Source organism: Macaca nemestrina, chromosome 3 (genome assembly GCF_043159975.1).
Source record: "Macaca nemestrina isolate mMacNem1 chromosome 3, mMacNem.hap1, whole genome shotgun sequence".
Lineage (NCBI taxonomy): Eukaryota > Metazoa > Chordata > Mammalia > Primates > Cercopithecidae > Macaca > Macaca nemestrina.
Window position 1 is genome coordinate 38,224,463 of NC_092127.1, and position 20,379 is coordinate 38,244,841.

At 40.1% G+C, this 20,379-nt stretch overlaps 1 protein-coding gene across 3 annotated transcripts in view; it reads right to left on the bottom strand.

Annotated features, from left to right (window-relative positions):
• Nucleotides 1–20,379, bottom strand: part of FHIP1A (FHF complex subunit HOOK interacting protein 1A) — a 277,030-nt gene that overhangs the window by 219,402 nt on the left and 37,249 nt on the right. The window contains exon 2 of one of the 3 annotated variants that reach the window (XM_011710587.2): nt 15,322–15,409. The exons of the other annotated variants lie outside the window; for them this stretch is intronic. The gene's annotated coding sequence lies outside the window, so the exon portion shown is untranslated. The remainder of the gene's footprint in view (nt 1–15,321; nt 15,410–20,379) is intronic. 3 annotated transcript variants of the gene reach the window in all.

Genomic DNA, 20,379 nt, shown 5'->3' on the forward strand with positions numbered 1-20,379 from the left:
CCCAAGGAGGTGGCAGTCTTACACTGCCAAAGCCATCAGAAAGGTGAAGGAGAAAAGTCAGAAGGAAACCATCGGGCAGATGCTGAGGCCAAAATTGCTGCCAGGCAGAACCTCCCATTAGAAATACCTACGGAAGGACCCTTGATATGGAACAACCCCCTCCAAGAGATTAAGCTCCAGTATTCCCCAACTGAAGCAGAGTGGGGACTTTCACAGGGGCATAGTTTTCTCCCCTTGGGGTGGTTGGCGACAGAAGAAGAAAAGGTACTTATACCCGAAGCCAGCCAGTGGAAAATACTTAAAACCCTCTACCAAACTTTTCATATGGGTATTGAAAACACTCATCAAATGGCCAAATCCCTATTTACAGGGCCAGATTTCCTCCAGACCATCTGACAGGTAGTCAAAGCCTGTGAGGTGTGCCAAAAGAATAATCCCTTGGTTCATCGTAAGGCCCCTTTGGGGGAACAAAAAATAGGTTACTATCCTGGAGAGGACTGGCAGTTAGACTTCACCCATACGCCTAAGTCAAAGGAATTTCAATACTTGTTGGTCTGTGTTGATACCTTTATAAATTGGATAGAAGCTTTCCCCTGCAAGACAGAGAAGGCTCAGGAAGTGATTAAAGTCCTAATTCATGAAATAATTCCTAGATTTGGGCTTCCCCAAAGCTTACAGAGCAACAATGGTCCAGCTTTTAAAGCCACGATAACTCAGGGAATTTCCAGGGTGCTAGGGATACAATATCACCTTCACTGCTCCTGGAGGCCATAATTCTCAGGGAAGGTCAGGAAGGCAAATGAAACACTCAAGAGGCACTTAAGGAAACTAACACAAAAAATTCATCTCCCATGGCCTACTCTTTTGCCCATGGTCTTGTTGAGAATCCAAAATTCTCCTCACAAAATGGAGCTCAGTCCAAATGAAATGCTGTATGGACAATGTTTTCTCACAAATGACCTCCTACTTGATCAAGAAACGGCCAACTTGGTCAAAGATATAACTTCTGTGGCAAAATATCAACAAAACCTTAAAAACCTACCTGAAGGATGTCACAGAGAAAAGGGAACAGAGTTGTTTCAACCAGGAGATCTAGTGTTGGTCAAACCTCTCCCCCCTACCTCCCCATCTATGGACTCTTTGTGGGAAGGACCATACTCGGTAATCCTCACTACCCCCACCACTGCAGTTAAGGTGGCAGGAGTGGAATCTTGGATTCACTCACCCGAGTTAAACTTTGGACATCCCCTGAGGAACCTGCGGGACCATCAGCTCAGGAGTCCCAAGATCAGCCAGACCAGCCTCGATATACCTGCAAACTGTTGGACTTGCATCTCCTATTTAGGAAGGAAACATCCCAGACTAAAAAGGCTCCCACCACTGATCTCGAGGAAAAACCCCTTCCTCCATAAAAAATAAGTGAAAAACTACATAATCTTTATCTTTAACAGCTCTCCTTACCCCTTTAATGGAATCCTTTTACTATTTCATTATATTATTAAGCAGCATACTAACCATACTCTTTGCAATAGGACTATATACTGTAGCTCCTGCTGGGATGAAAATCCTAATCACATCAACCTTCTTTCTATCTTCCTTCCTTCTGACAGCAATTTACTCCTACCTTTAACTCAGGCTAGACAAAATGATCTCGTCTTCAGAGCACCCTCTTTACCTTCCTATTTACTCTTTGCCTATCTACCCCTCCTGCTTCCTTGGATACCTCATACAATTGCCCCTCCCTTTCCACTAGCTCCTAATTACCTCTACAAGACTCTCAACTTAACTCACTCTTTTAAACCAGTCCAATCCTTCCCTGGCAAATGACTGTTGGCTTTGTATCTCTCTATCAACCTCTGCTTATGTGGCCACTCCCATTCCCGCAAAAAACTGGGTCTTTACCAACTTAACCTACCACCCTCACTATGAAGGAAAAGATCCTTTCCGACTTCTAAATATGCAATCATTAGCCAACTTTCCCATCTCTGATAGGACCAAGAATACCCTAACAGGATGTGCAATCCAACTTTTACATTCTTACATTTCCAACCTCACCTATTACACAGGCAATGAAAAGCCCATACATGGCCCTATAACTACGAATACCATCTTAACTTTCCAAGCCCCTTTATGCATCCAATGCAACCTGTTATCAGGCCTGCCCCTGGGACACCTACTGCCGCATCAATGTAATTACACCTTACAACTTCAAGCCCCAACTGATCATAGTAACTTCCAAGTCACCCAAACAGCTCCATTGACATGGCTTGTCTGCTTCTCAGGGGCCCAAAAATCACCTCCTCCTCCCTGCTTAACAAACAGTCCAGGTTTTGTAATGACAAACATACTCCCTGCATCACCATTCACCCCTGGACCCCCTGTAGCAGCACCCCCACCACGAGTGAATGCCTTCTCATCCCCTTTTTCAATCACTCTCTCAAATGGTTCCTAGTGGATACAAAATGTTTTTTTCTCTAATGGGAAAACAGAACACAGGGAGCCACTCAGTTTGCTCCCAACACCCCTTTCCAGTCACTCACTGGAGCTACCTTGGTAAGTACTCTAGAAGTATGGGAAAATGGAAACAACAAACTCACACACCTTTTTAACACACATAACCAGTTCTGTCTACCCAGCCAAGGTATATTCTTCTTATGTGGAACGTTGACCTATGTCTGCCTCCCCACTAACTGGACAGGCACCTGCACCCTAGTCTTTCTAAGTCCCAACATTAACATTGCCCCAGGAAATCAGACCTTGTCAGTACCCCTCAAAGTTCAAGTCCATCAGCACAGAGCCATACAAGTAATACCCCTACTTATAAGGTCAGGAATGGCTACTGCTACCGGAACTGGAATAACCTGTTTATCTACTTAATTATCCTACTACTATACATTCTCAAAGGATTTCTCAGTTTGCAAGAGAGAATGAAATCTATCCTTGCTCTACAATCCCAAATAGACGCTTTGGCAGCAGTGACTCTCCAAAACCACTGAGGCCTAGACCTCCTCACTGCTGAGAAAGGAGGACTCTGCACCTTCTTAGGGGAAGAGTGCTGTTTTTACACTAACCAGTCAGGGATAGTACGAGATGCCATCCGGCATTTACAGGAAAAGGTTTCTGAAATCAGGCAATGCCTTTCAAATTCTTATACCAACCTCTGGAGCTGGGCAACATGGCTTCTCCCCTTTCTAGGTCCCGTGGCAGCCGTCTTGCTGTTACTCGCCTTTGGACCCTGTCTTTTGAACCTGCTTGTCAAATTTGTTTCCTCTAGAATCAAGGCCATCAAGCTACAGATGGTCTTACAAATGGAACCCCAAATGAGTTCAACCAACAACTTCTACCGAGGACCTCTGGACCGACCTACTGGCCCTTCCACTGGCCTAGAGAGCTCTCCTCCGGAGGACACTACAACTGCAGGGCCCCTTCATTGCCCCTATCCAGCAGGAAGTAGCTACAGCGGTCACCGGCCAAATTACCAACAGCAGTTGGGCTGTCCTGTTTAGAGGAGGAATTGAGATGCGACAGCATGCTGGCAGCCCTCGCTGGAGCCTCCTCGGCCTCGGCATCCACTCTGGCCACGCCTGAGGAGCCCTTCAGCCCACCACTGCACTGTGGGAGCCCCTCTCTGGGCTGGCCGTGGCCAAAGCCGGCTCCCTCTATTGCGGGGAGGTGTGGAGGGAGAGGCGCAGGTGGGAACTGGGGCTGTGCGGAGAGCTCATGGGCCAGCGCAAACTCCAGGTAGGCGCAAGCTTGGTGGGCCCCGCGCTCGGAGCAGCCGGCCAGTGCCACCGGTCCCAGGCAGTAAGGGGCTTAGCACCTGGGCCAGCAGCTGCGGAGGGTGCACCAGGTCCCCCAGCACTGCCGGCCTGCCCTCGCCATGCTCAAATTCTCGCCATGCCTCAGTCGCCTCCCCATGGGGCAGGGCTCAGGACCTGCAGCCCGCTAGGCCCAAATCCAGCCCCTCCCATGAGCTCTCAGGCGGCCCAAGACTCCCCGATGGGTGCCGCCCCCTGCTCCGCGGTGCCCAGTCCCATCGACTGCCTAAGGGCTGAGGAGTGCGGGCGCACAGCACAGGACTGGTGAGCAGCTCCACCCATGGCCCCAGCGCAGGATCCACTAGATGCAGCCAGCTGGGCTCCTGAGTCGGGTGGGGACTTGGAGAACTTTTATGTCTAGTTGGAGGATTGTAAATGCACCAATCAGCACTCTGTGTCTAGCTCAAGGTTTGTAAATGTACCAATCAGCACCTTGTGTCTAGCTCAAGGTTTGTAAACGCACCAATCAGTGCTATGTGTCTAGCTAATCTAGTGGGGACTTGGAGAACTATTGTGTCTAGCTACAGGATTCTAAATGCATCAATGAGCACTCTGTCTAGCTCAAGGTTTGTAAACGCACCAATCAGCACCCTCTCAAAATGGACCAATCAGCTCTCTGTAAAATGGACTAATCAGCAGGATGTGGATGGGGCCAGATAAGGGAATAAAAGCAGGCTGCCCGAGCCAGCAGTGGCAACCGACTCGGGTCCCCTTCCATGCTGCAGAAGTTTTGTTTTTTCACTCTTCACAATAAATCTTGCTGCCGCTCACTCTTTGGGTGTGCACCGCCTTTATTAGCTGTGACACTCACCACAAAGGACTGCAGCTTCACTCCTGAAGGAACGAACAACTCCAGACGCATCGCCTTTAAGAGCTATAACACTCATCACGAGGGTCTGCAGCTTCACTCCTGAAGTTAGTGAGACCACGAACCCATCAGAAGGAAGAAACTCTGGACACATCTGAACATCTGAAGGAACAAACTCCAGACTCACCATCTTTAAGAACTGTAACACTCACCACGAGGGTCCGCGCCTTCATTCTTGAAGTCAGCGAGACCAAGAACCTACCGGACACAGTAGTTTGTGTTTTTGTTTTTGTTTTTTTGTTTTTTAAAGAGACAGGGCCTCACTTTGTCACCCAGGCTGCAGTGCAGCGGTGCGATAACAGCTCATTGCAGCCTCAGACTTCTGGACTCAAGGGATCCTCTCTAGTAGCTAAGACTACAGGTGTGCACCACCATGCCTGGCTAGTTTTTAAAACATTTTGTAGAGACAGAGTCTCACTATGTTGCCCAGGATTGTCTCAAATTCCTGGCCTCAAATGAGCCTCACCTTAGCCTCCCAAAGTACTGGGATTACAGTTGTGAGCCATGGCATCCAACTCCCAAGAATCTGTATTCTAACAAGTTTTGGAAGATGCCTATGCTGCTAGTCAGGGGACCACACTTTGAAAATCACTGATCTATACAATTAGAGCCTATCTCATCTAGTACATCCCAATCTCTTAAGTGCTATCCAGATGCCATACTCATCATCAAATAAAATAATGAGTACCACTCTGTCACTCAGGTCAGCCTCTCACCTGTGGTACCTACAGTGCATGCTGGTTGGGCTAAACATTCAAGATACACAATAAGCTTCTTGATGACTGTTGAGTGTCTGCAGGTAATTCACACTACAGACAAATGCAGAGGAAGAACTTGGAGCAGTTTTGTTTTAAAATTTTACCCTCAGGAAGCAATATACAAGCAAATTGGTGCTAACTGGTGCTAGAAGGATTTACTTAATATAGTAGTCCTTCCGTTACTCCAGAACTATGGGTTTCAAAGTGAGATCCACAGAGCCCCCAGATACCTCGAAGGCTGGGTTGGGAGGAGAGTGGAGAAATGGTGTTTGGTCCTTCATCTGTGTTCCTCTCTGAACCAGAAGTTCAGCTTTCTCTGATTTACATATTGGGATAAATTATATTTTTAATGGTTTTAATATCCCTTTAGAGGGAATAAAAGGCTTAAAAACCACCGAATTTGATTACTTCTAGGAGTCCCTCCATTTCTGTGATTCTATAATAATAAAACGATCACTGGATAAATGACACATTACAGAAATAAAAATATTGCTGGGCATGGTGGTGTGCACTTACAGCCCCAGCCACCTGGAAAGGTGAGGCAGGAGGACTGCTTGAGCCCAGGAGTGGGAGTTCTAGTCCAGCCTGGGCAACACTGTGAGACCCTATTTCTTGAAAAAAGGGTAAAAAAATAAGTAAATAATTAATAAAAATATCAAACTGGCCAAGGAGGCTGACAGAAGGCTGTATCAGAATGAGAGGTTAGCAGTCAGATCATATTCACATCTGGTAGGAAGATCTGGATGTCATATATAGAAGCTTCCAAATTCACCAAGGGCAGTAACCAAACCTCTCTAAATGGAATGTAAAAAATAGAAAAACTCAGTGGTAATTATCTTTACTTAATCTTGCCTGGTCTAGCAGACACCTTGCAGAAATCAGGGTATTTTCAGTCAGTGTCATGGTGATACTGTGAGACACAGAACAAAATGCCACATGCTCAGTATTGTCATCAGACAAGGCCACCTACCAAACAGTTAAAACTTTTCTTTGTGACACATAATTGTAAGCTACTGGGCAAGTTGTGCATAAAATACTAGGATCATTACTGTAGAGCACAACTGGACCACATTTAAAAGGAAAGAACAGAAGGCTGGGGGCATATCTTTTATGAGCAGCTTTAATGTATGTCACCCATAATTCCAGAGTTCAAAGCCATCTGCAAGGGGCAAAGGAAGAAGTGTAATCTTCTAATTGGAAGGTCATCCATTCCTGGAATGCCAAAACTGTCTGTGACGATCAAGGTGCCCTGTCATGACACAGAATATATGGATTCAGTGTAAAACAGAAAGGATAATAAGAACCACTTCAAAGCCACTGGGATCTCTGACATACCATCATTCTACTTTCAACCATCCCCACTGCCACCTTCTTTGGCTAGGGCAGCACCAGAGGTAAGAAGGAAAGATGGTCTCAACAAGTCTATGACTTGCAATCCAGTTCCAACAGACAGCCTAAATCACTCAGCAAAGCCCATCTCTTCTAAACCAAAACATCTAGAATGTGCCCATGCCATGAAAATTATTTCATTCAACAAAAATAACACAAGTCCAAAATCTCAAGGAGTTCACGGGAGCTCTGAAAGATCTACCCTCAACTGGCCAACACTGTGATGTCATACCTAATAATGCAGGGAACTGGATTAGAGTCTGAAGTCAAACCAAGGCAGCAATTACAAATAGTAAAACTACCCTTGAAAACTCCCTGTAATTCCTCATAAAATACAATACTAAGCCATCTCTCACTAAGTTCACAATGAGCCATCCAGAAAACACTATTGTCTGTTCAGGTAAACATCAGAGAAAGTAACTGGCTTGCATTTTATGGGTCATGCTGTTCAGACCAAAATGCTCTCACTCTGAGAGGAAATTAAATCTCCCCTATAAACAGCAGGCTCACATCTCCCATTTTATGCTCACTCCAGGACTATGCTCATCATATTTCAATTACTATTTTGCCCTTCTTTTTTCTTTTGGCCAGGTGCATTAGTTGAATTCCCATGAGTGAAATATGCATATATATGACTCCACTGTAATATCAACATCTTAATATTTACTCAAAGGCATGCCAAAAATTTCACCATTTCTTCGAGTTATGTAACATACTTTGAATCCTTCTTTTGAACGTAAATATATAACAGAGAAAGGGTTATAAATTAACCCTACACAAGAGAATGAATGATTTTACCAATTAGCTCCAGTTATCTGAAGAATCTAGTGAAACTATCTGAAGAAACTGTTCAGACAGTGAACAAGCCAGTATTGGCACGTAGAAAGAAAACCAAGATACAGAACATGAAGTACATTCCCAGCACACCAGGGCCTGTCAGGGAACAATGTGAACCCATGGTGCCTCTCAGAAAGAGGCTTAGAGGGAGCAAAATGAGGACCTTAATGATACATATTAGAATATGGTCAGTCTTACTCTCAAAATATATTTATTTTATTTTATTTGTTAGAGACAGGGTCTCACTCTGTTGCCCAGGCTGGAGTACAGTGATATGATCATAGCTCATGGCAACCTCAACTTCTCAGCTCAAGGGGTCCTACCAACTCAGCCTCCCAAGTGGCTGGGACTATTGGCATGCACCACCATGCCTGGCTAATTTTTTAATGTTTTGTAGGGACAGAGTATCCCTTGTTGCCCAGACTGGTCTCGAACTCCTGGCCTCAAACAATCCTCCCGCATCAGCCTCCAAAAGTGTGGGATTACAGGCATGAGCCACTCTGTGCCTGACCTACCCTCAATATATTACGGAGTCAATCCCATGCCCAAAGTCCTGCAGGTCAGGGATAATTCAAGAAAAAGAAATGAGCCTGTTAGGTTACTCTGCTCTGACTCAATTAGGCTATCCAATCACTTACATAGTCCCAACTGCTACAGTCTTCCACTTCCTTCAGGGTCACACATAACTGCTGTGGCTCCACATTTCCCTCGAGGCCAGTATAGCCCGTACATTCTTTTCCATTTTTAAAATTTTTAAATTTTATTTTTAATTGGCATATGATAATTATCCATGGGCTACCTAGCGATATTTTGATCCATATAATGTATAGTGATCAGATCAGTGTAATTAGCATATCCATCATCTCAAACATTTATCATTTCTTTGTGCTGGGAACATTCAATATCCACCTTCTAGCTATTTGAAACTATATATTATTACTAACTATAATCATCCTACCATGGTATTGTCACAAGAATGAGTGCCATGCCCAGCATACCTCACACTTAGATAGGCAGCATCAACAAAATAAGCCTGGCCATTTGCTGGGAAACCTGGCCCTCTCCTATTCCCAGAGATGCATATATGCATTATTTCATCCAACAAGTTTTCTCAAAAAACATCCTGCTTTGTGAGCTGAGATCCAGCCACTGCACTCCAGCCTGGGCGACAGAGCGAGACTCCGTCTCAAAAAAAAAAAAATCCTGCTTCTTCCTAAACATCTCTTCACCTCCCTTTTATTCAGTCCTCTTTCCTTTATATGGCAGAACGTAGATTCTACTGGCTTTGCCCATGGGGAGGCTGCACGTCTAACTCTTATTTGTTCTCCATCATGCTACCATTATTTTCAGCCAGCTGGGCACACTTTCCTCTTTATCCTCTCCAGATTCCACCTTATCTTCATCTGGTTTTCTTCAACCTTCCAATTATCTAATGCTTAGCCTCTAGTTCCCTAGAAGAATAGATGACATACTTAAATGCAAAAAAGGCACAAAAGAAAATAATTTATACCAATCAAGTAAACTTCATATCCATTGCCATACAACTACACAATTTAAGCCCTATTCGATTTTCCTAAATACAAATGCTTCAGAAATCCTCCACTCTTCCATAACAGCCTTAAAATCATTCGTCTCTTCATTTCCTTCCTTCAGTGAATTCCTAATCTGCTCAGAACTTTTACTTGACCTCAGTCCATACTTTTCACAATCTTAAATTCTTCAGCTGATTTTGGAAATGAAAAATTTTAAGCAGGCAATTAAAAAAGACTAGTAAATCTGTTCTTGACAGGACTAGACTTAACTCTAATGAGACAAAATGACAACTACATGGCCTGCTGCCAAGGTATCAGGAGCAGTTTAAGAATTAGACTCAAAATAGCTGATACAATCTGAAAGACAGAGTGACCTTCTCTATATATTTAATCTTTGCTTGGTTTGTGCTGTGTGCAAGCTATGAAACTTAAAACATTAAGACAGCAGTTAAGGAAGAGACCATCAAGTCAAGACTCAGAAAAAGGTGGTGGTGGTGGTGGTAGGTATAACAGCAGAAACCCACTAACTAGATGTGAGTAGTTATTTTTATCTGCAGGGAACATGAAATATGTAATACATAGTTTTCCCAAATGTTATGCTCTGAAACACTTCATTCGTTTTTTTGTCCAGCCATGGGAAATAAAATAATCACTTATTTGCTAAAATGTTTACTTCTCTCACACAAATTTAAACCTAATAACAGGAAGACCTTTAACACAGGGCCTCTAAAAGCTAAATTAAATGTAGAACATATTAAAAATTTAGCTACATTTTAAATAAACAATATGTTGGTATTCATATTATCATAATAATGTATCCTCAAATACCAAAAAGAAGTGTCATTTTTCAATAGGTAGCCACAATTTCAAAAATAAATGTTTTCCTACATTGGAAGAAAATTAAACTCTTAAAAAGATAAACAATCATAAGCATTCAAAATAGCAATCTAATTTCATTTGTCCACAAAATTAAGAGCATCTGTCATATGATTATATATATATATAAAGCTGAATTCCAAGTGTATGTAAAAGGTCTTTCTCATTCTCGCTCTCTCTCCCATCAACCTTAATAAATAGTTGTTGTTTCTGGTAGCTCTACAACAAGGGTATTAACACTTTAAGCCATTCTAGCTTCAGTCACTGTTCTGGTTTCTTGCTTCTGTCGCAAACCAACACTGAAGATAAATAACAAAGATTAATGCAGTACTACCTGGTAGAAGCAATTAAAAAGAGGCTGAAAAGCAGCAACCAAACTCTAAACCATTTGCTCCTCCACAATAGGAAGCTGAAGATAATCTTGTTTGCTAAACATAAATCACTTGAGATCTGGCCAAATTCTTGAATGATATTCCACATGGAAACGCTGCAAAGTCAGGAGCTGCTTACATAAGTATTTACTTCCAACTTTGAAAACAAACTGGACCAGTTTTTCTTGTTCCTTCTAGGAAAGTGATCATTTTAAACCAATGAAACAGTTAACAGAAGGGCTTCCCTAGACCCACTCTTGCTGGACTTTTGGTCCCACCCCTACTCACTTTGAGACATATTAGGTTTCTTGTAACTAAATGTGCTTCCTTCTCCTTCAGTATCTATTTAAAAGTCTTTAGGCGGCAGAAAGTAAACTCCATCAATCAATCTTACCTTCTTATAAATTTTTGTAGTATATCCACTTTTTTTCAGGAACAAAAGTCAAGATATACTCCTGTAATTCCTTTTGTGCATGTGTGTGTATATATATACTTTTTTAAAAAACTTCTCTTTAGGGCTCTGTGAGGTTTATGCAAGCAGACCTTTCACAGAGGCCGCTGTGTTTCCTAGGGTTTATGTTCACATGCAGCCGGTTATACGAACAGATTGGTTTTACTTTTCATTTCCTTGTGTTAAAGTCACTTAGAGAAGGTTTGAGAACTACAAGGTACAACAAGTCACTTGTTTGCTTAAAGGTGCTATGTTAACAGCGAGTATTTTGGTGGTGCTGGTTGGTTCAACAACCAAAGGTTTGTGAAGATAATTTCTCTATGACCCCTTTTCTGCTAAATATCACGGGAAATGCCAGTGATCCTGATAGAGATCCACTATGCCCAAGAAAAGCGACTCTGTGGTGTGTAAGTAGAAGCCGACCAAGATAAGCCAAACAAAAGACAGTCCCTTGCGCCCAGACGAAAACCTCATTCAGTTTTAAAGTGTACTGCAACAAGAATCCCTGGATTAAATCTCAACCCCATACATTTTAGTTATTTATTCTACAGCTCTAGATATTCCCACATACACAGTTAAGGAGAGCCAGGGTACAAAATATTCCAGTAGACCTTACTCAAATCTGCCAAAACCTACATTACAAGCTCCTACTAAACTTCCATTTAGTCTGATTTTCCCCTCCTATATGCTGCACAGACACCCCCACCCACAAACCCACACACATCTTCTGCACCTCACAGGAACTACTACTTTCTTTACCCTCCACCAAAGCCATCACTTCCCAAAGTACCTGGTGAAGACTTTCCTAGAGCCTGTTCACACCACAGCTGACCTGGCTAGGCTGTTTCCTCCTCCTTATAGGACCAAGAACACTGCCCCTTTTTCCAGGCCTGGCTTCTTCCCCCAAGGCCACAAAACTGGCTGGTGCCAACACTCTGAGTAGCTTAACCACTGACTATTTTCTTCCAAGTCCAATTCAAAGTTCTCTGGCCTAAAGTCAAAACACATCACAGAGCTCAAGATTCTGAGTTAGACAAACCTGGCTTTGACTCTGCTACTTATGATCTCTGCGACATGGACAAAGAACCTCTCTAAGCCTCAGTTTCATCTCTAAGGTGGGGATAATAATAACATTTACCTTTACCATGAAAACAGAATGAGATAGACATGTGTCTGGCACATAGTAAGTGCTCAATAAATGTTAGCTATTTTTACAATCATTATCATCACATGACTACTCTACTACCATTATTACTACAGGAACCATAAACTGGAAGGCTTCAAGCCAAATTTGGATTTCCTGTTGGCCATCAAAATGTATTTCTGTTTCTGTTTTATTTGAATCACCGTTGGAGAGAGAAGTATTCTCCAGTCTGTCATAGTTCTTACCATTCCTCCCTAGAAACTTATATTCATATTATACTACCTGCATGGCCTCTGAGTTTATAATCCCCACGCCTCCAAAAAAGGTCTCAGAGATACCTAAAAAAGGGGTGGGAGGGGAGTTAAATCAAAGACATTATAGAACTAAGGCAGCCAGACAGTATACTTAAAAACATCTTTTTAAAAATCACAGCAAGGAGCCACTAATTTCCAAAAAAGTTAAGATTTCTCAATCAGTCAAAAGACACACATGCGACAGGTGGAGGGAAAAGGAATAAACTCTACTTTGCAGTTTCATGGTGAGTAAGAACTTCTGGAACATGGAGAATTTGTAAGGTTCTTCTAAAACACAAAACCCCTCTGCTCCCTTTCCTGGTAGGGTACAAAACGGATAGACCAAATAGAATAATTTCAGATTCAGAAAGCACACTTCCAGGGCCAGGGCTCTTCCCTACATGCAGAAGGCCACTGCTCAGGCAGTTTCCTGTTCCAAATGCACCTGTCGCTGGTCAAGGGCTTAAGTTCACCTAATAGCTTCACACACATCAGAAACTTTAAGTTGTCTGACATTTCACATTTTTCTATTCTTACTTAGCCCACACAGGTTTTCCATTAATGACAAAAGGACATAACTAACAATTCAGAAACACATACCTTCTTAACATACATCATCTATGGGGAAAAAAAAAAACTGTTAAAAGTACCAAAAAAAGCCCCACTGTAAGACCATAAAGACATTTACCTATTACAGAGATTTATTGATATGAGAAAATTAAACAACTATAACTCTCTATTAGAAAAATCTCCTTCTGTCATTCCTAGAAATCTATCCATTGAAAAGGTCCTCTTTAAAATAATGTCATTAGCTTTCAAATACTCTAAAATAATCACAATAAAACTGTAAAATAAAAACAAATAGGTTTTTTTCAAGGAATACAAAAATTTTTCAAAATAACTGCAAAGTAAAAGGTAGATAGGGTCAAAATTATTGTCACAATAACGAATACAACAATCTTATATGAATCTAACTCATTATTTTTATGGAATCTGTTTACCCTCTGATCTGGAAACCCAATGTAAAATCATTTACATTGGAAAAAAGTCAGGGCATAACAATAGTTATTTCTAGGTGGCCAGATTATAGATGATTTATTTTTCTTTTGTGTGTTATGTGTATGTTTTCTGAGTCTTCTGCTCTATAAAAGTTATTACTTTCATTATGAGATTTTAAATGTTTATATATTTTAACAACACTGTATGTAACCATGATTGGTGGATCAGGGTACATTTCCAAATTGCCCTTAAGGAGTCCCATAAGGAGTCAGAAGCAAAGGTGCAGAAAGTAACTCTCTACCTGTTTTCCTCATTTGCTTTCCCTTCATTTCATCTTCCGAGAGGTTTAATGCCCAACTCTCTTCACTTGAGTTCCATAGCACTCCAGCTCTGTACCACACAAGGAAATCCTTAGTCCTTTCCACCACCAGCTGGCCCTGTTTACCTTTTACTTTGCATTTATTTTGAAAAATGTTTGTAAACCTTGAAAAAAAGCCCATTTGTTTTTATTTTAGAGTATTGAAAGCTGATGATGTTATTTTAAAGAGAATATTTTTCAATGGATAGACTTTTGGGAATGACAGAAGGGGATGGAGATTTTCTAACAAATTAGAGAGTTATGGTTGTTTAATTTTATCATATCAATAAATCTCTGTAATAGGTAAATATCTTTACAGTCCTACAGTAGGTTTTTTTGGTGCCTTAATGGCTTTTTTTTTCCATAGATGATGTATGTTAAGAAGGTATGTGTTTCTGAATTATCAGTTACGTCCTTTTATCATTAACGGAAAACCTGTGTGGGCCAAGTTAGAACAGGAAAATATTAAATTTTTCTATTCTGTTCTCTAGTGCTCAGTGCTTCTATCTTATATTCCAGACTGCTTTCAACAGGAACTGTGTTTTATATGTTTTATATACTTCCACAGAGCTTAATGCAGCTCTCAATAAACAGCAGACTCCTGATACCTATTTGTTAAACATAAACGAAACAACTCATCAATTAATTAACAGTAAAGTAAACTCAGCTCTCTGCCTCTTTGCCTTTAGAAGCAGAGCTGTATTCTGTGTAATAACAGAGACTGAAATGTGGTCCCACTGACCAAGATCAGGACCACTGATGGAAGGCTTTCAGAAAATACCTGCAGCACTGAAGGAAGAAGTGGCATCTCCCTGAACCAGCTCTGAACTTCCAAAATACAAGGAAAAGACCTCAGAGGCTGGGGGGGCGTACCTCAAGAAAGTAATGAAATTGACTCCTAGTCTTTCCCTGGTTCCTTTGGAAAGGCATGCAGTGCTAACTCTAGACTCCTAATCCAGCTTCACTATTACAAAGAGAATTAAATCAGCAAACAGTAGGAGGCAGGAGTAGCTGATCCCTGCTGGGGGATGACCTGCCCTCCTTTAATGACAGCAGTGGTTATCTCAGTTTATAAAGGATTGGCAAGATTTTTAGAGTTCTTACACAAGGTGCTATTATTACAGTGACACTGAAGAGTGGGAAAACATCCTTATATTCTCTGGCTTCGATAGCCTTAATTATATTTTCTGTGAATTCTCAACCCAGTAAGTGTACAAATTGCATGAAGAAAAATACAAGTTGTGTGTGTAAAATTAATTTTACTAAGCCTCGTGATGCTACCGTTGGTCCTTAACATTGTGAACTTGTAATTGTTCAATGGAGCAGCTTCAGAGTCAAATTATCATCTATACAAATCAGAGTTCAGAATGGCAAAATATGGGGAAGGGTTCCTGGGATTTACCTTCCCAATAAGATCTGGTAGCTCTGTCCCAAACCATAGTGAAGAATGATTTTTTGTTTTGCCAGTGTAAGCCACCAAGAATTGCAACTGGGGTATGGGGAAATCCACATAAGGGGCCAAGGAAAATTAACAATAAGCCACATAATCTTCTCCATTTTCACACACAAGCTAAAAGTTAAGGAATGTATTTATAAATATTCCTACTTCAACTTCTTTGACTCTAACCTTCCAGGCAGTTATAACGAAACATTCATAGTCAAACATTCGGTTCTCATGATTTCAAAAAATGTCCTTCAACGCCCAAGTGTATCACCTGGAAAAAAACAAAAAAATGTCCTTCAGAAAAACACCTGTGCATCTCCCAGACTTTTTGTGTTTTACTATAGTCTCTGCTTCGGATTTCTAAGGCCTAACTTGCCTCAACCTTGCTCTGAGGAATTTTCATTCGTTGGACTGGAATTTTTAGGGACATGTGTGTTTTAAACAAACACAGCTCTAAACACTTAGGAATATAAAATTTTTACATTGAGGGAAAAAGGTAACAAACTTACTAGCCTCTTTAGTTCTGCAAAAGAGCTATTTCAGAGTCTCTGTAGTGGAAAATGTCTGCATTTTGGCATAGCTTGTTCTGTGTCATACAAGTAGACCCAAAGTTACCTGTAGGAATAGTTGGCCCAAACAGGTAGGAAAAGAAATGGCTGCCTTTCACACCTATAACTCCAGTGGCTCCTGATGTGCCTCCAATGGGATATGCCTAAATCAATAGGCAGAAGAATGCCACATCACAACCCTTTAAGAATCAATTCTCTGTCTTAACCCAGTGATAATCAAAAACCCATATTTTAACACCACTTTTCCATAATAAAATCAAAAGGACACTGTATTATACCTGAAAGCTGTGACGCCCAATAACATCACTTTCAGGAAATGTATATTATGTATGTTTCCATGGGAAAACATTATGTACAAAAATATTTATTCATCACAGCATTACCTGTAATAATGAATATTTGGTTTTTTAAAAGTGTCCCATAAGGAAGTGGCTAAATATATTATTATATATTCATAGGATGAAATACTATGAAAAATTATAAATCATGGTTTTTGGTGGTATTTGTTTTTTATTTATTTATTTATTTATTTTTAGATGGAGTTTCGCTCTTGTTGCCCTGGCTGGAGTGCAATGGTGCTGTCTCGGCTCACCGCAACCTCCATCTCCCAGTTAAAGCGATTCTCCTGCCAAGTAGCTGGGATTACAGGCATGCATGACCACACCCAGCAAATTTGTGTATTTTCAGTAGAGACAGGGTTTCTCCACATTGGTCGGGCTGGTCTTGAACTCCCAACCTCAGGTGATCTGAAATCATATTTTTAAAATAAGAATAATATCAACTTAGCAATTATAACATCTCAGGCCTGTTCTGAATATTTTACATGCATTAGTAAGTTTGTTGTATGCGTTACATGAATTTAATGCATACAATAAACTTGTATAGTGAGTATATCATTATCTCCATTATTATCCCTATTGCAGATGACAAAATAAGGCACTGAGAGGTTGAATGACTTGTCCGAGATTGCACAGCTAAATGGCAAACCTTGTAGAATATTTAATGGTATGGAAAAATGCCTATATCATAATAGTAAATGAAAAATTAAAACTATGGGCCAGGTGCAGTGGCTCACGCTTATAATCCCAGCATTTTGGGAGGCCAAGGCGGACGGATCACTTGAGGTCAGGAGATCAAGATCAGCCAACATGATGAAACTCTCTCTACCAAAAATATAAAAATTAGAGAGGCATAGTGGGAAGCACTTGTAATCCAGCTACTCAGGAGGCTGAGGCAAAAGAATCGCTTGAACCCAGGAGGTGAAGGTTGCAGTGAGCCGAGATCGTGCCACTGTACTCCAGCCTGGGTGACAGAGCAAGACTCCATCTCAAAAAAAAAAAAAAAAAAAACTATGTCCAGTATAGGCCTAATTTTATAAAATATCAATGTATGTTTGTATATACATATATGTTTCAATGTCTGCAGACATAGGAAAAGGTAATACTAGAAATAAATATGACAAAATTTAATGGTGGCTATCTCTAGATGATGGCATTACAGTTTTTTTAATATATGCTTTCTACATATCTAAGATGTTCTAGAATATAAATATATCATATTTTTTTGAGACAGAGTCTCGTTCTACAGGCTGGAGTACAGTGGTGCTAATCTCTGCTCACTGCAACCTCCGCCTCCTGGGGTCAAGCAATTCTCGTGCCTCATCCTCCAAGTAGCTGGGACTACAGGCATGAGCCACCACACCCAGCTAGTTTATACATATATATATATATAATATTTCTTTATATATTTATTTATAAATATATAAATATATTTACATATAATAGATAATATAATATAAATTTATTTATTTATTTATTTATTTATTTATTTTAGTAGAGACAAGGTTTCACCATCTTGGCCAGGCTGCTCTCATACTTTTGGCCTCAAGTGATCCAGCCACCTCAGTCTCCCAAAGTGCGGGATTACAGGTGTGAACCACCGCGTCAGCCTGATGTATCACTTTTACAACCAGAAAAATTTACATGTAAAAAAACTAAATGTTTAATTAAACTCTGGAGGTAAAATGTTCATATCTCCTTTCACTAAGGTGTCCATGGTTTCCAAGCAAACACATTTTTATCTGCCAGAATACACAGCATTAAAAACCAAAGCATTTTTCAAATGAGCATTGACAGAGGTAACATCTTCAAGTTTTACATTTAATAAAATCTCCTTTGAGAACCATGTTAACAAGTCTAATCTACTGATTTTCAGAAAGCTTACTAATAACAGAATCTTTGTTGAGGTTTAACTTGAAAAATACATCCAATTGCAGCCAGGCGTGGTGGCTCACGCCTATAATTCTAGCACTTTGGGAGACCAAGGCAAGAGGATTGCTTGAGCTCGAGTTCAAGACCAGCCTAGGCAGCATAAGGAGACCATGTCTCTACAAAAAATTTTCAAAAATTAGCTGAGCATGGTGATGCATGTGTGGTCCCAGCAACTTGGGAGGCTGAGGTGGGAAGATCTCTTGGTAGCCAAGAGGATGCAACACCATCTCTACTAAAAATACAAAAATTAGCCAAGCATGGTGGCACACACTTGTAATTCCAACTACTTCGGAAGCTGAGGTGGGAGGATCACTTGAACCCGGGAGGCGGAGGTTGCAGTGAGCTGAGATTGCACCACTGCACTCCAGCCTGGGGGACAGAGCGAAACTCTGTCTCAAAAAAAAAAAAAAAAAAAAAAAAGAGAAAAAGAAAAAAGAAATTAACAAAGATCAAAACACCATTGAAACATTTGTCATTCATATGTACAAATATTAAAAGTTGTTGAAGGTGTGCGTAAAGAGAAAAATCTTATAGAAATTTGATGCAACAATATTGGAGGGCAAATTGGCCTATCAGAGTATTGGCCTATCAGTGGTATTATTCAGCAATATCACTGATAGTAATTTATGCTATATATATAGTCATGTAAGCATACCAAGATATATGGACAAGAATGTTCACTGCAGCATGGTTTACATAAGTCAAATAAACAAATACACAATCCAAATTTACATTAGAAGAGGACAGATTAAATAAATAATGGTATATCCACACAATAGAACACAATTCACCCCTTAAAAAGTATATGGTCTATACTTTTTAGTCTATAGTGTGTATGTGCTAAGAAAAAATGTCCAAAAGATATTATTAAATGGAAACAGCATTATATTATGATCTCATTTGAGTAAAATGAAACAGTACAAATAAGAATGTATAAAAAAACTATTAGGCTGAGGCTAGAAATTTTATTTTTACTTTTTATTTTAAACATTTCTTTATGTTTGACCTTTTTGCAATGTATAAGCATTGCTTTTATTAAAATAAGTTTTTTCAAATGATATTTCTAGGATTCCACATCACCAATCAACAAACGTACATTTTAAACTTTTATGAAGTGTGTGCTCATGATAATCCCTATCAACACCATCAAAGTACATCTTATTTGTAAAATTTTAAATTTGAGGGAATTTTTGAGTAAAGATGTCAAAGTACTCAATATTTAGAACTGATAAAACTTAAGATTTCTAAACTCAGAGAAAAAAGGAACATGCAAATGTATTATTTAAAAAATCATCACAGAAAAACTCAAGTTTAAAAATATATATATTGTAAACCTTCACAGACTGTCATTTCATCAAAAGCAAAATACGAGTTTGTGGCATTATTTAACACCATCCCAACACGCCGCAGGACACATGCTACCTCTAGAGTTAAGAATGATTAGAAGCATAAACTTTGAATAGACAGACAAGTACTAAGATACCACCTCCTTGGGGAAAGGATGGGAGAGGGGAGGATGGGGAAAAGTTGGTAGAGGGGAAAAAAGTTACAGTTAGACAGGAGGAATAAGTTCCATGTTCTATTGCACAGTGGGGTGACTATGGTTAACAGTAAGGTATTTCATATTACAAAATAGTTAGGAGAGAGGTTTTTGAATGTTCTCACCACAAAGAAATGATAAATGCATGAGGTGATGAATATGCTAACTACCCTAATTTGAACATTATACAATATATACATGTATTGAAATATCAAGTTGTACCCCATATATATGTATAATTATAATGTGTCAATTAAAAAATTTTTCATTTTAAGATGCCACCTCCAACACTCACTAACTTGCTTAATTCTGAGCAAGCTACTTCACTTCTCCATACCTCAGTTCCCTCATATGTAAGTGAGGTTACAAATACTGCCTGCCTCAAAGGATTGAAGTGAAAATAAAATTAACATATAAAGTATGCTCAATATTGTACCAGGCACAAAATAAGCACATCATGTATTCATTCATTCAGTTAGTTACATAATCATTATTTTTGAGCTTGCTATGTATCAGGCATCATACTAGAATGCTATGGCGATACTAAAAAAACTACCATCATCCCTGCTCAAGTGTACAGTCTAGTTGAAAAAGTAGACACTAAAAACATACAAAATGCATCATTAGAAACTGCAGTAAATGTTATGAAAGAATATAACAGGGTACCATGAGACAGACTAATCAGAAAGACCTAACTAAAAAACTGAGAAACTGGAACTCCTGTGCACTGTTGAAAGGAATGTAAAATAGTACAGCTGGTAAGGAAAATAGTACGGCAGTCCCTCAAAAAATTAAAGATAGAACTTCCATATGATCCAGCAATTCTGAACTCCTAGGTATTAAATATATATACCCAAAAGAA